This window comes from Neolamprologus brichardi, chromosome 1 (genome assembly GCF_056152115.1).
Source record: "Neolamprologus brichardi isolate AB-2024 chromosome 1, ASM5615211v1, whole genome shotgun sequence".
In the NCBI taxonomy this organism is placed as follows: Eukaryota; Metazoa; Chordata; class Actinopteri; order Cichliformes; family Cichlidae; genus Neolamprologus; species Neolamprologus brichardi.
The window spans coordinates 1,378,020-1,394,570 of NC_142104.1; positions in this window are offsets into that span (position 1 = coordinate 1,378,020).

The following is a 16,551-nucleotide window of genomic DNA, read 5'->3' on the forward strand; positions in this document are numbered from 1 at the left end:
ATGCGCATATGAAACTGGTGGGGTTCGGTACCTCCAACAACGTTAAGAACCACGGCTTTATCTTCTCATAGAATTTGCTGGACATCGCCCCCTGCTGGCCATTAGAGGAATCGCAGCCCAGAGGTTGGTTATGTTACTTGCTCCCAACTGCTTAAATTCTTAGCTAGAATATTTTAATTTAACTATTTTGATTATTTTTCCAGTTATTCAAATAAATTTGAAATAATTAAACTGCTAAAAACAAATCTGTTTACATAACTTTTATACTGCAGTTACATTTCAAAACGTCGGACGCCTTCTGACTTTCTCTCTGTGTGATTGTTTTACATGTTAATCCAGCTCATATCACGGCCATTATCTCTGCTTTGTGTGTGCGGTGGCTGTGTTGCACTAGTTAAAGCTTCAGTATTGATTATGGTTATTATTGTTTTTATTGTTATTGATCCCTGCTGAAGTCCTGAAACCTGAAAATGTCCCGCTGAAATGCAAAGACTGCACATGAGGAGGTTTCGCCCCAAAAGCAGAGCAGTTACTCACAGTGCCATTGTGTAAATAGATTTATGTAACCCTGAACATGAGTAATACAAACACACACACACACACACACGCTGTAGGATTTTCACAGCAGTGTTCGAGATGTGGTGCTTTCATACTGATGAGTCAAATTTAACCCATAAAATTCACCTCAGCAAACTGGATCTGTGTGTTTGCAGGTGCAGCCTACTCTACTTTTATCTGGTGTTTTTCTGCTATTTTAGATTCAGCGTTCATCCTGAGATCAAACGCTCACACGGGCGTAGTCATACCGGGTTACAACGTCATCCTTTTTATGTCGCTCATCATTTTAGATGATGAAAACTCTGGAAACTTTAGTCTTAGTCATGAGGAGCCCTGTAAGCTTTATGAAATTAAAGTTCATCTTTATTCAAGGTCAAATGTGAGACCAGCTGAGGCGGCAGGCTGCGGCCTCCAAGACTCTTCTGCTGTGTTAAAATAAATGTTTGCCGTCGTGTTCGTGTGCAATCAAACCGCTGATTCACTCCTCAGTTTTACTGTAAGCGTGAATCAGCAGATTCCTTCATGGATGAGGACGATGTGAGCGCTCCCATTTTAAGCACATGAACAGCAGGGTGCAGAATACGGGCCGTGACACGGGTGGATGATGGGGATGGGGTGAGACGGAGGCAGACGATCTCTAAAGGAAGCAGCAAAAATAAAAAGAAGAAGCTATAAAAGCATGCAGGTGTTATGAAGGAGGAACTCATCCACAGAGACATAAACAGTTTGTGTCTCAGGCTGTAAACGTGTTTATTTGAAGTTTCAACAAGCGAGTCTATGGGGACTGACTCACTGCTGGAGCCTCTGCTGGACGTTGGAGGAACTGCAGTTTGTGGTACTTTCTTTATGTCACCATGTTTATTGGTTTATTTCTTGTAAATCCAGGTTTTCCGAGTTCAAAGGTCTCTGGCGTTTCCTCCATTAACACGTGTAGTACATAAGACAGTATGGGAACAATTATGTCCATGATGCAGCTGGCGGTCTGCACGAACGTGGTTAAAAAGCAAGTTTATCTCCGGCCTTAGTGTGCATCATCATCAGCAGCAGCAGCTCTCCCAGATGGACCTTCACAAAATGGGTATTGATTAACTCTTCTCAGAGTGGTGGTGATAATGTGACAAGCAGCAGTCATTTCCCACTGAAACATCACTTTGGTCCTCCAGTGAAGCCTTTATCATGAGAGTATCAGAGGCTTACTGGAAGCGGTCTTCCGGCACTGGGGACCCGTCAGGCCGATGAGCCAGTGGATCAAATGACACTGTGGAAACCGTCTTAATGAGCCTGTCGTGGCTCCAGGAAGTGACCGTGACATGTCTTGGTTGGAATAAGTGTAAGAAAGAAGCCGAGGGCCTGCGATGAACTTCAGGCTCACAGAAACGTAACGGACGTCTGCACGCAGAATGCATGCAACAAATACGATTTGTTTATTAAGAACTATTGATCCTGCAGACAGACCGACAGTGAGTTTCTGAGATTGACCGTTAAAATAAAAGGCACATAATATAAAATATTTCAAAATAAGAGCATATAATTATATGTGCATTCAACTAATTCTGCTATTGAAAAAACCCAGTGGAAAGCAAATTAAACAAAAATGTCTCTGTATAGATTTTTGAAGTCTTGAAAAATCAAACGAACATAAAAGCTACAACGCCAAAAACGCTTGTATCAAACGAAGCGTTTTCACCCCCTTGTGTTTTTGTCTCTTTATTTTGAATTCATCACTTAGTTTACTTCCTGTTTTATTGTAAAGGTTAGTTCTACAGCATGTCTTTATCCTGTCTTCCTTCTCTCACCCCAACCAATCACAGCAGATGGCCCCGCCCCTCCCTGAGCCTGGTTCTGCTGGAGGTTTCTTCCTGTTAAAAGGGAGTTTTTCCTTCCCACTGTCGCCAAAGTGCTGCTCATAGGGGGTCATATGATTGTTGGGTTTTTCTCTGTATCTATAAAGCGCCTTGAGGCGACTTTTGTTGTGATTTGGCGCTATATAAATAAAATTGAATTGAATTGAATTCTCCATGTTTATCTTATTTATATTTAAACTGATAATATCCATCAGTGCACTGCAGTTCTGTTTCTGCACTACAAATACTACTGCTATTATTGTTATATGTATTATTAATAAAATAATTTCCCAAACGTGGGTTAACAAGATTTATTGATCATCTTTATTTGAAGGCCTCGTTGAACCGTGAGATTGTGCTGACTGTGGAAACGCAGTCACACATGCTTAAAAAAACTACAAAATAATATAGTTTGTTTTATGCTCCTGCAGAAAGGAAACTAGCTAGGTAGAGACTGACCTTTCAAAATAAGAGCGTAATAATTGTTAGATAATCACAGCACACAACATATAGCATTCTGTATGTGTAACAGGGTCATAAATCACATTGTTATAATGACACAAAATGTGTTCTAAACCCCCAAACCGTTCCTTTTATACCCGACTTTTAGGACCTCCAAGCCTGTAGTTATGTTCATTATCAGTTAGAGCCCCTCCTCATTCTTTTCTTCTTCTTCTTTGGTGCAGTCCTATAAATATAGTGTACCCCTTTTGCCTCTCCCCTTTTCTACAATTCCCCTGTGGGAGAGGTGGGTGTCATTTCTTCCCAACACTGTAAAACACACATATAATGCATATTTAGCCACCTGGATGTTTCTGATTGCGATTTTAGTTCAATTATTGTCATTATTAAGCCTGTTTTTGTTAGATGTTATAAGTGTGTAGTATGTGTGTATCATAAATGGGTTTTAGGTGCCATAAATGCTAGCATGGATATATACTCCTTGCTAGCTTGGAAGTTGTGGTGGGTTGAGCTAACCCTCTTCCCCACTGTTTGTATTTGGTCGTTGGAGCTGGAGTGGGCAAATTATTTACTTGGAGGTCTTTCTTTCTTTTACCTTTTTTATCAGACACAACGCAGAATCACACCGGTTACATATGGGGGAAGCTGGACGTGGATTATAAGTCATTCATTCTGAACAAAACTGAGCTGGCTGTTATGAGACTCGCATTTAAAATATGAATTCTTGTTTATAAAGTCGTTCTGCGTAGACATTAATCAGACTGTGAGCAGAAGACACAAATAATGAACGCTGTGCTGTTGGATAATATAAAAATACACATCTGTAAACTAAATATGTATTTTATTTAAATAATGAAGTACAATAACGAGCTGAATCACTGAGGTGCTGAAGCCTTGTGAGAAGCAACATTTTCACGGCTGCTTTCAAACAAGCAAACAAACTCGTCCTGGTTCTGCCAGATGGATTTGCAGCAGGTCAGGGGATCAAGGATGGAGATAACAATGTGCTATGAAGTGAAAGAAGTGAGTAGAGAATGTGGAAGGAGAACTGAGAAGCTGATGAATCTTCATTGTGAGCGAGCAGGATTGTTGATGGACGAGAGGGACGGCTCATTCCTGATGATGCTCCTCAGAGGGGACGATCACGGGGCGCAGGGACGTCTCCATCGCTGCAGGTTATTTTCTGACTGTTTCCTGTTGAGACAAAAGGTTCCAAACTTGTCGTGCAGAGCAAGGATGAGCTCAAACCACGTTTACTGAAAAAACTTTGGTCTCTGTTGGATGTTATCACTTTAATTTTTATTAAATATCCCATTTATGGATGTGAAAGGGAGATTTTAATCTCCGGGGACTTCCTGGCTGGATAAAATAAAATGCTGCCAAATCTTTGCAAACAGTAACAAATTGTCCTGTTGTGCTTCTCGGTGAGCGCGCCAACAAGTCAAAGCAAATGAAGTATTTAGAAATCTGTCAAAGCATCCCTTCATATCCCAGCTCATGTGATATAATCGCGCTCGGGGAGCCACCCTGCTGCAGACGGAGACAGTGCCACATCAGCACAGCATGCGTGTGTGCGTGTGTGTGCATCTCTGCATGTACATGCATGCGTCTCAGGTCTCTGTGTGTGCGCCTGTGCGCTCTAAATGCTGATTGATGTATCTCTGGCTTTGTCAGCCCTTTGGCATAGGTGGAACAGGTGTGACTCTGCCACAGAGCGCGGCTCAGACAAGCCATATCACGGCACAATGAGGTCATTGTGCAACACGCACATTCCTGCACAAGGCCCTCGGACTTTTACAGGCTGGAGGTAGCCATCTGTGCGTGTGTGTGTCGCTCCAGGTGAGGGGGATTTGGACGAGATTTGGTGTATGAAAGAGATGCGTGCTCACCAGCTGCATGTCCCTGCACACTCAAGGAAACCTCCGAGGCTCACACACACACACACACACACAAAGACAAGCCAAGTGACGATTCCTGAGTGTTGCAAAATCAGCGTCTTGTCTGAGAGAGTGGGCGTCGGGTTAAGTGGGGCTGGCTGGGTTTTTTCCGACCGTGTCACCGCTGTTCCCCATGCAGACCCCGGTCCATTAGAGCAGTATGGACGTTACTACGGCGATGAAGTCATCCGGAGTGACTCAGGCGGCTCAGTCAGTGGCATCTGTGTTTGTTTGGCTGACACTTCACAGTCCCGAGACGCAGTGAACTCAACTCTTCCTCATATCCCCCCACCGTCTGCCTGTCTGCATTTTTCCTGCATTCATCCTGGAGAAGGAGCGCCATTTCTGAGGAGGTGGGCGACGTGAGCGGCGTCTGATGCAGGGCAGACATTTTTATAGATGTTGTTCAAGGAACTCTGAGCGATATTCCACAGGAATAGTTCCCCACTCCATGAAGGTCGTCACATTCATGCCTGTGTTGATGGTGTGGAGCCTCTGGTGGTTTAAAATGAGCCTGATGCTGAAACCCCAAAGCATGCAGTTCCACTGATGCCCACTAGTCTTCAGCTAGTGTGCTCTGTCCATCTTTGATCTATGGCGTGTGGTGGTGGCCTTTTATTAAAGCAGCCAAGATCAAGCTGATGAAACCTGTGTAGGTGTGACGCTGGATTTGAAAAACCTAATTACAGGAAGTACAACCAGAACGCCACGCTGTCACGCCTGTGTTTGAGGAACACCTCAATCTATGACATGTGATCGGAGATCCCGTGGTGGCGGCTCTGTTTGCGTCAGTGTCAACAAGCAAAGCCGGCGTAATGAGCGCTCTTCTCCTGGGCAGGATAGCGGGATGTGTGTGTAAAACAGGGTACGGTTTAACCAGCCTCGACTTGCTGTGCGGTGACATGTCTGCACCGCACCGACTGGGAGGATCTGCTGTGTGTGTGTGTGGATCAGTGGGTGTAAGGCTGCAGGCTGACTGCTGGGCTATGCTTGAAAGACTTCTGGCATGTGCTGGTGCCTGCATTTTTCACCCTTGACTGGAAGCATATGCTGCTGCACAATCGAGACAGTGTTAGACGGGCTTGGCGTGAGGGACCCGGGCGGCTTCCTCCACATCTGGCAGCGCTTGGCCCTCCTTCCAGGTGAGTCACGTCCCACGGGAGGGTGGCTCCGCCGCGGTCCTCGGCCCCTCGGTGCCCAGGCATCTGGAGGTGTCTGGATCTGTCCCACAGTCACAGCTATCTCCACATGCTTTTCCAATTTCATCACCCCAACCTCCCCCTCCTCGTCCTCCTCCCCCACCACGGCCCCCAGCCACTCACTGACCCCTACTGTTCCCCGATTAGCTCCACCTCCAAACTTCAGGTGACACGGTTTCCCAATAGAAGATCTAAAGGGGCAACGCAGACAGGAAGTGTAGAGACAAGAAGGCAAAGATGAATATTTAATTATTATATTACGTATTAAAATCAAGCTGCTTGTTGTTTAGACTTGGAGATGTGCTTCATTCCTCGAAATCTTACATTTCCATATAAATCAATGCGACCTTCATATTTCTCAGAATTTTCTCACTGTGAGTTAATCGAATAAATAAAAGAAAAATGCATCAAATGAAAATATGATTGTAGGCGATGGAGAAAGAACCTGAACTATAGAGACGCATAAAGAGATGGTTTGATCTTAAATACGTTCAAATATTGTGGTTTTAATCATTACCACTTCATGAAGTATTAAAGTATAGCAGTATATTCGTAGTAAAAGTAAATATTAATAGTATGTCTCCTGTTTCCAACAACATTTGTCTCAGAAACATGAAAATCTGATAAACACTGAATCTTTGATTTCTTTACTGGTAAAAGCCAAAGATGAGATTTTATTTAAATCCTAAAATAAGCACATATTAACCTTTTTTTTTAGATACAGAGATTATTCTCTTTCACAAACACAAAACTGATCACAGATCAGCTTTAAATGCTACACATTAAAAGCACATTCGGGAATTTCCCGCCCTGAGGGATAAATGACATAAACCTTATTATGAATAAAAAGTGTTTTGTTTCCTTCCACCGATAATTTCTTTATAATAGCTCACAGATGTTGGATGAATCTTTTCTTTCTTTTTTTATTACAGATCTTTTTTTTTAACCTGATGTCTCAGGAGAATTTTTTCTTTTTAACTTCTTCTTTCATACTTCTGACTTTCATTGCTTTAGATGTGCAGACTTTTCTTTTACAGCATGCTTACATCTTTCCCCACTCTGCTGTCTTCATCCACTCACCCCAACCAATCACAGCAGATGGCCCCGCCCCTCCCTGAGCCTGGTTCTGCTGGAGGTTTCTTCCTGTTAAAAGGGAGTTTTTCCTTCCCACTGTCGCCAAAGTGCTGCTCATAGCGAGTCATATGATTGTTGGGTTTTTCTCTGTATGTGTTATTGTAGGGTCGACCTTACAATATAAAGCGCCTTGAGGTGCCTGTTGTTGTGATTTGGCGCCGTATGAATAAAACTGAATTGAATTGCTTTGCGGTAAATCCCCGCCCTCCCTCCTGCAGTAAGAATAAAACTGACATGGATCAGAACGTCTTGATGTTAGTGGATGAGATCCAGCGCAGACATGTTGGGCAGTCGTGTTAAAAGCGCTGTCCTTATGCCTCCAACCTCTCCCCATGATGGTACAGTCATGGGATATTGCACATGTGCAGAGTGTAGCATGTACTTGTGAAGCTGTAGGACAGCATCTGTGGTGTGTGTTGTGTTGTGGTTGGGGTGTCGTATGGCTTGATGGTAAAAACTGTTTTTAAGTCTTGTAGTCTGAGCAGACTCCTGTAACGTCTGCCAGATGGTAGCAAGGAGAACAGCTGATGTGCTTTTGCGTCGTTATACGTTGCAGTAACAATATATGTTGTTGACACAGCACTGGATAAGGTTTTTATTGTGAAATGTGTAGAACATTAGAAGCAGTCGTGTGCATTGTTAACGTGACGTCTCCAGTAGAGCTCAGGTGGTGTCGGAAGATGAAACAGAAGTAAAATGAAAGTGAATTCAAGAGAAAAATAAAAAGTAATAAAGAAACAATAAAACCTCCAGGACTCTAACCTTGACTCATACATTACTGTAACAGTGAAGGGAAAGCTTACGTATTTATACGTGAAAATTCTGGATTGATCGTTTCTGCCTGTGTCTGTCTGGAAACTGTGATTCATGTCACATCCTGCCGGGTTGTTCACGAATGACGCTACGCCATCGACCTTTCCTCTCTGACAGAAGCTTTCCTGTGCCCACAGCCAGCACATGAGCCGCTGTCGGAGTTCCCCACGGCTCTATCGTTAGCCCCCTCGTTTTTTGAAATCGTTCATAGACGATGTGCTGCTATATGTCCCTCTGCAATCCAACAGCCTTGATCTGACTAGAAAACGCAGAACGCCATGGCTCAGTTTGAAAGGTGAAACTGATGATCACACCTTCTGATGGATTATGTGTCACCTGATAGCTAACTATAATATATCAGATGATTTAAAATGAGAAACACATCTGAAAATAATGAATAATAGTTTGTTTCTTTTGAACCCTGTGCCTTTGTTTCATGAGTCAGTCAAACACGTTATTAAATCTGTTTGGATATAATGTTATTGTTATTATCATTTGATTAAATGGACCCTATTCTATACATTTTTCCACAGAAGCTGAATAAAAGATAAAGACTTTGCAATCTTTCAAAATGTAAGAATTTGAGTTAGTTGTTGTTTTAAAGACGGATTTATTGGAGAGGCTCTGTGGTGGGGGTGCAAAAGGTCCAGATTTTAGTCCTCCTCGGCCTAAATGATAGACTCCGGTCTAACCGTGATCCTGTGTGGAGAAGCAGAAGAGGATGGCTGGACGTATGGATATGAAATGCTGTCCCACAGCTCCCAGTCAGTCTCCAGTCTGATTTATCAGCCGTCGGTCTCAGCAAATTGTGCCATCGAGGCCGACGGTAAACACGGTCTGGGAGTTACTGACACTGATGTCTGTTTGGAGTGTTGTCCAGTCCTGTTTAACTCTTAAATTAGATCTATTACGAGCTCCCTTATGCCTTTTATTCCTCTCTCTGATTATTAAATCCTTTCTCTCTGGATTCATTTTTCTCTATCAAACTTTTCTCATTGAGATCAGAACGAAACCTTCGTCACTGTCGTTTAAATTGCTTCCTAAAAATGTTTTTTTTAAAGATCTTGATGATAACTTTGGGTTTTTAAAGCAGGACTGAAGGGACGGCGTGTATCGTTGGACTTGTTTGGTGTTGTTTCCACTGAACGCTTCTCCCTGAAAGTAAATAAGAAAGTCATGCATGAAGAAGCGTGAGCATGCGTGCAAAAGGGAGGTAATGGGAGGTGGAGGGGGAACAGCTTCACCCCCGACCCTTAAACAGGAATGTCACAGGCAGCCGAGGTAATTATGTCCCCTAGCCTGATGGCGGTCGGGCGGTGGGGGTGGGTAGGGGGGCAGCTGTGTGTGCTTGCTGGTCTGAGGAGGAAGGGGGGGGGGGTCTGCTGATGTGTCAGAGCGGATTGATCATGACACAAACAGATGTATGTTGGTGGAAAACACGGCGATGTCCGTGTGGAGTGCGTCTATCTCATCATTAAAGAGACGGAAATAAACATCTTGCTCTGATTAACGGCGGCCGTCCCGGCGGACTCGTCAGCCGCGCCGTTACACGTGTGTGTGTACAGATCCTGGTTTTACATAAATGTGTTCCTGTTCGGAAACGGGTGAGCCATGTCACAGCTGTAGAGAGAGAGTGTGTGCGTGTGTGTGTGTGTGTGTGTGCGTGTGTGTGTGTGGGTGTGTGTGTGTGTGTGTGGGTGTGTGTGGGCCAATCATGTGGGCTGTTTTTCTTTTCTTAGGCATCTAAACAGAAAATGAATAATAGAAAAGATGTTTGTTTTTTGCTGTTAAAAAATATAAATTGCACGCAGAATCTCTGTGTTTCACTCTTATACACACACACACACACACACACACACTCTCCATAGAAAGGAATGCTGCTGGAGTCTCACATTTCACTAAAGAAGCAGAAAAGAGTGAGCGAGTGCCATCGAAATAGAGGAAAAGGGGGGGAAAAAGATCAAGTGGAGGCTCGTTTGAGTCTGTGAGAGTGTGTGTGTGTGTGTCAGCTGAACATCATTTTAAAGCTGTAGTCCATGTGCGTCTGAATGCCATTATAGGACAAGCATCTGGAGGGCTAATGAAGCCGGTCTTTGATTCACTGTCACACACAGGGGTGAGCCTTGATTGGCAGAGGGGATGCCACAGTGTGTGTGTGTGTGTGTGTGTGTGTGTGTGTGTGTGTGTGTGTGTGTGAGTGACGGTCTTTCTTCTTCACTGTCTTGTGCCATCTCTGAGGCGACCCGGTTTCTGGGTCCTGTGAGAGAGTGTCGGCGTCTAATGGAGGGAGACTGGACGTGTAGCAACAGTAAACAATCCGGCGCGCCCTCCTGGGATTACCGCTGTCTCTTTGTCTGCACGTGTCGAGGCTGTGGAGCACGTTCGAGCTGACTTTTACTGAGAAAAAATAAGTGAAAATTGGCTGCGTCGAGTCCCACGAACGCCTCCTGATATGGGTCTTGTTTACTGATAAGTTTAAGTCTTCAGTCCTGCAACGGCAGCTTTCCTAATGAGGCACCTCTCCTCTCTTATGTTGAAATGATAGCCTCAGAGAAGATTTTCTGTGCTCGCACCGCGCGAGCATCGATCAGTCCGGGCTTGTAAAACAGCTTCCACAATCCAATTTTCCACCTTGCTGTATTCATTTCAAATTGCCTTACTGATGCCATCTTAGGTCAAGCAAACACCTGTGATTCAGAGCTGTACAAATATTTTTACCTGTCTGTGTCTGTGTGTGTTTGGATCAGTGAACTGAAACACTATCAGTCAGTTACTGTCCTCACCAGTGTTGGTCAAGTTACTTGAAAAAAGTAATCAGTAACTAATTACCAATTACTTCCCCAAAAAAGTAATCCCGTTACTTTACTGATTACTTATTTTCAAAAGTAATTAATTACTTAGTTAGTTAGTTAATCATCATACAAAATGTAATCAAATGGAAAAGTCTCTTTTTAAAACTTGTTTTATTAGTTTTAATCTTTTAACTTTATGCATCAAGCAAAAATTTAATTATCTGCAACATTCTCTGACTGGAAGAAATTAGTTTAACATTTAAACCTATTTTCTGCACATTCCAGCACATAAAATAAAATATTTTGTGTGTTTACACTCAGTCTTTCAAATAGATTCAAATAAAACACAGCAGAAAATAAATAAAGTCAAAGACTAGCGGTCCTGTTGCTCTATTTTCACCTGTAAAGCAGGAGTGGGGTAGGCGGAGGTTTACCCTGGTGCAGGTGTGCAGCGGTCAGTGGAAGAATCCGCGAGTTTCTCTGTGAGTTTCCCATTACGTCGTAGCTACTCGGTGCTTGTTCGGAAGTTTAGGGGTTTTTTCGCTGTAAAAAGAAGTTTTCTTCCCACGCACAACGGACACTAATGTTTTTGTCACTTTTTATGGAATCAAACTCAAAGTAAGGTCAGTACTTCCACGCTTTAAACGCTGCACGCTCATACTCTCTCTGCACTCGATATATGATCCATTGTTGATCTGCACACAGCTGTTGTCACGAACGTCACACTCGCTTACGTCACTGTCATGAGACATACTCGCAAAAAAAATCACGGTTTTAGTAACGCAGTAACGCAGCGTTCCTACGGGAAAGTAACAGTAATCTAATTACCGTTTTTGCAATAGTAATCCCTTACTTTACTCGTTACTCGAAAAAAGTAATCGGATTACCCATCTCTGGTCCTCACAGAGCAAATAACAGGATCTGACACAATGCGGTCAAACGCTGATTGTTATTGTGATCATTTATATTTGGTGTTCTGAGGCAGCGAGAGCAGAAACAGCAGGAGGTGGGTTGCAAAGTGGCTTGCAAAGCAAAACAACTATAAGCTAAAGCAGCTTACCTAGTGAACTCTGTGATGTTAGATACATGACAGCTACACTTTTACAGGAAATCTTTGCAGATTCAGCGTATCAAATCAAAACCATCTGACAAAGAAGCTGAAGAGTTACATCTTCTAGTTTAGATGGTTTAATCTAAGCTAGGCTTGTTTAGCATGTGGTTAAAATGTAACCTAACCATTGGCTCGAGAAAATTCAGAAGATAATGTTCAACTGACAAGAACCAGCAGCAGCTGTGAATTGTCCATTCAGCTAAAGATTGATCTGTCCACAGATGGATGTCATGGATGAAAACAAACATATTTAAAGCCCTTTATCTAAATCAGGACTGTCTGGCATGTAGAGGATAAATGTGGCGGATATTTGAACCACGTTTTATTCGTGTCTGCCTCTGAGCTCGACACACGATGTGACGTCAGAATTGGTGACGCAACTTTCCCCAGGAGGCTGAGCAGTTTAGTCCACCAACACACCCCCACATTGATTCTTTAGCATCTCAGGGTGAATGTCATCCGTTCTTGATCTGGTGTTTGGATGAGGAACTTCCTGGTAGGACCTTGCCAACAGGGAGCTTCTAAACAACCCCAGCAATCTCTGCCAGTGTAATTCACAAGTTTCTCTGGAGTCTTCAGGCTCGTCTCTTCCAAATAGGACACTGTATTTGGCTCAGGAGCTTGTCAGAGTGCTCCCTCCACCTCCTCCCCAGAACATGGCTTGAACCCAGCCATCCTTTCCCTTACTGAGTTGCTGAATGGCTTTCCAGAACGTCATTGAGGCCTGCTGAAAGTCCTCCTAAACCTGAGGTTTTGTTTCCACAACAGCGGACAGGTATTGGCCTTTCAATACCTGTCCACTGCTTCAGGACCGCTGGGCCAAACAAGCCTGGAAAGCTTCCTTCTTCAGCTTGATGGCCTCCCTCACCATTGCAGTCCACCAGAGGGTCCCCAGGTTACCACCAGCAATGGAGGTTTTAAACACTGTGAGGTTAAAGAGCTCTGAAAGCCTCTTCTGGGAGCAATTTTCCATGGGAGACCCTACCAGATCCCAGGATCACAGGAACACATCAAAGTGGTAAATCATCAGAGGGAGATGTTGCATCAAAAATATAAAATAACTGACTCATGATGAAAGTGGGAAAAAAGAACTCCGTCAGTAGATGTGAGATATCCGCACCATGATGAAACTAAACTCCAGCAGTTCTGATATTGATTTATTTGACATGGTATTCACAGTTTTTATAATAAACGGAGCGTAAGCCACCATTTCTGAACGCCGACCGTAACCGTCCCTGTCTCGGCCCCAGCAGACGGGACGAATGGTTCCATCGTCTCTTTGTGCCTTGACAAGGCCACCGTTGCATGTTAGGGGCCCTCAGGTGCTGCTGGGCTCAGTGTCAAGACTCTGCTGCTACAAGTCCCAACACGGCCCTGACACAGCCGTGCCACAACACAGAGCCTGAGGTGATCTGTTTCTGTGCCTGTGCTTCCACACGCAGACTTTAAAGCTTTAACTGGAATCATCATCCCCCCTCGCAGCTAGGGAGACGTGAGATGGATCACGGCGCGTCGACGATCAGCAGCCCCGACCCCAAGAGAATCGGAAGCAGGTCTAAACATGACGTTTAATTGAAATAAAATTGTGTGTATTGAATGTAATTTGTTCAAAAGTGACTCTGTCCGTCCAAACCACGAGCTGTTTTCACTGGCGTATTCACAAGCCCCCCCCCCGTCGTTGGCTGAGATTACAAAACTACACACACCCTCTAGATGTCGAGTCAATGACGCGTTACATTCTTCATATGCACGGCTTTATGTACAAAAGCCACAAGAAACTACCGGAAAATGATTTACAGCCTACTGGCATCGTCTGTACAAACCTGACAGCAGCACATTACATAAAGGACTCGATGTTTTATTGCTTTTATACATTGTGCACGTTTCACACGGTGAGACTTATACGCCACAGACTCAGCAGTTACTCGTGAGCTAAAAAGCAGCAGCAAAAAAACCACATTGTTTGGTTTTTGCTGACAGCTCCTCAAATATGGGGAAGTTTTAGAAAAAGACAAAGGCCAGGATTATCCTCGCGCAGGGGACGGGGGGAAGCGCCTCTACCTGAGCTGAGCGCTCGTAACTTTAGGCGTTTTATTTACCGAAGCCTCTCTGACTTATTTAAAAAATGTATCGGCTGCAGCACCGTCGGCTTATGAACTCCACATTTGGTAGCCTCCATTTCTCTCGTGCTACCTCTGCCTACCCCCTGCTGCAGATGTGGACCCCGCTGGCCTTTGTACAATATGATAGTGTCATTGAAAGGAAACACGAGTTTCCTTTGAGGATTTTGCTCACGGTCATTACAACGTCAAGTATCAAACACTGGATTTTGAGCTCAGCATTTAAAAACATCAAGTTTATCTTTCTGGTATTTCCTTTATATACAGATAAATAATCTGGTGTACAATCATTCCACAAAGAACAGAGTCATCGTTAAAATTAAAGAGCGTATGTAGTTTTTGGGGTCTAATAAAAAGCATGAGGCACGTGTTAAATGTTGACGTGTTAGTGCGAGGTGTAATCAAAGCCATCAGGTTAAACAAACTTGGATATCGTTTGTGGTTCGGTGTGAGGAACTATTTTTGCCGAGTGCGTATTTCCCGGCTCGTGTCTGCCGCTGGCTAAAAGAGGGCGATGTTCTCTCTCGTAGGTCAGAGCGAGAAGCAGCAGATCAGAGATGAGCAGAGGCAGGGGGGGGGAGATGTAGTGGTGTGTTTGTTTGGACCAGACTTTGAGGAAAGTGGAAAGTCCAGTGGTGGTTAATTGGTGTGTTTAGGTCTGAGGTCATGAGGATGGCAACGGGAACACACCGCTCGGCCCTGAGCGGCAGATGGATATACAGCCACCGCAGAGATGCCGGTCGCTCTAATCACAGCTAAACACTGTGAAGACACGCACAGGCCCTCTCTTCTTCTTCTCCTCCCTCACTCCCTCCTCTTTCCCCGCCGTCCTCCCCCCTCTCTGAGCTCTCGCTGTGCCCAAAGCCCAGGGGAGGTCACAATGTGTCACAGCAGCAAAGGCCTCCATATGAACCTGTTGGTACGCCCCCCCCTCCACCACCCCACCTCTCCTACCTCCACAAACTCCCTGGAGACTTGCATGACCTCCGGGGCGGGGGATCAAGCGAGAGCAGGAGTGATGATGAAATGAGGATTATTTTTTCCAGAAGCCTTTGAGTTCATCCTTGAGCTGCTTTTAAATCTGTGCTGATATGTGAGACAAACTCAGAGGTGTCCCTGACGTCCAGCTGGCCTGCTGGCCGCGGCGTCGCCGGCCGGTCGCCCCCGCGTGACTGTGCATTTTTATCTTTGTCTTGTAATAATGTGTGTCAGACTGGGGTTGTTCCAATATGTCAGCCTGATTCACATCATAAAAATCCCATCTATGCTTCCACCTCTGTTATCACAGACACTATAAGTGTTTCCTGAGGCCTGAGGCTCACACACGATTGGCTGTCCCGGGGTTTTTGTTTAATAAGGCCAATAACCGATTGAATAATTGAGGAAAAGTGCAAATATGCCAAACGCCCTGACCCCAGAGATGCACGTCAGCTTAAAGTATTAAACTGCCCGTTCTTTGCACACACCTGTATGTGACACATTGTTTGCCCTTAAACATGTTGCCTGCGGTACGAGCCGAATAACTGTGGTCTCTCTCTGTGGAGCCGCTGCGGCCTCGCACGGCCTCGTGTTCAGGTCTGACACAACACTGGACGTCATTATGAATCAGTGTAACGATGATGGAGCAGATACACCCTCAGAGTTGTTGCCAGCTGCTCTGATTTAATCAGTGACTGAAGCAGGAGACGTGTTGGAGTCGTCTTCTTCCATGTTGCAGACAGCTAGCAGCTACAACCGCCTCTGTCACCATCCACCTGTGAGAGGCCACGCCCCAAACTTTAAACACGTGGGCTGCTGTTATAAAGGGTGAAGCTAGCAGCTTTTGTATCAGGCTGTAAACACGTTACTCTGAGTTCTCAGCTGCATAAACGGCTGCATATTAATAAAACACTATAAGTGCACACTGCCAATGCATGCAGAGCCATCCTCATCAGCTCTGACGGATGGGCGGGGTCACTTGGAAACAAACAGCAGCCTACCAGAGGTGAGCCAGCTGAACAAGGCCCGCCCTCCGTGAAGGTCTGTGTGCATGCGACTGAAGCCACTCATTGTTAGTCCCCAGCCACAGTCTGATGTGATGACACTGGGAGAAAGCTTATGAAAGGTGCTGCTCCTGATTAAATTATTCCCTTTGTGATGTGCTCTCCAACCAGCCGCCTGCTAACAGCGTGTGGGAGTGGGAGTGTGTGACTGCTAATTTAGTTTCCACTGAGATCACATGGCTATCAGAAGTGGGGACAGAGATGTACATAACGCTTCCCCCTTCAAAAGCACTGATCTCCTCTTTGAAGGCAGCAGCACGTAAGGCTGCTGATCCACCGCAGTGGTCCGGGCCGATGTGATGGCACCAGCGGCCCACAGGGACCGTCTCAGTACCACACAGGGTTCCACTGATGGTCCCAAAATGAAGAAAATTTCTCTGTGACAGGCCCCAATTATTTTCTCAAAGTAGTAATTTTACCATTTGTGCTATTGCTTTGATACTGGCTGCTCTTTGTTTCAGGAAACCATGGAACGGAAACTTGGTCTCCAATACAACAGAGGAGAACGTGTGTGATGTTCCCAAAGGGCCATTTTTATC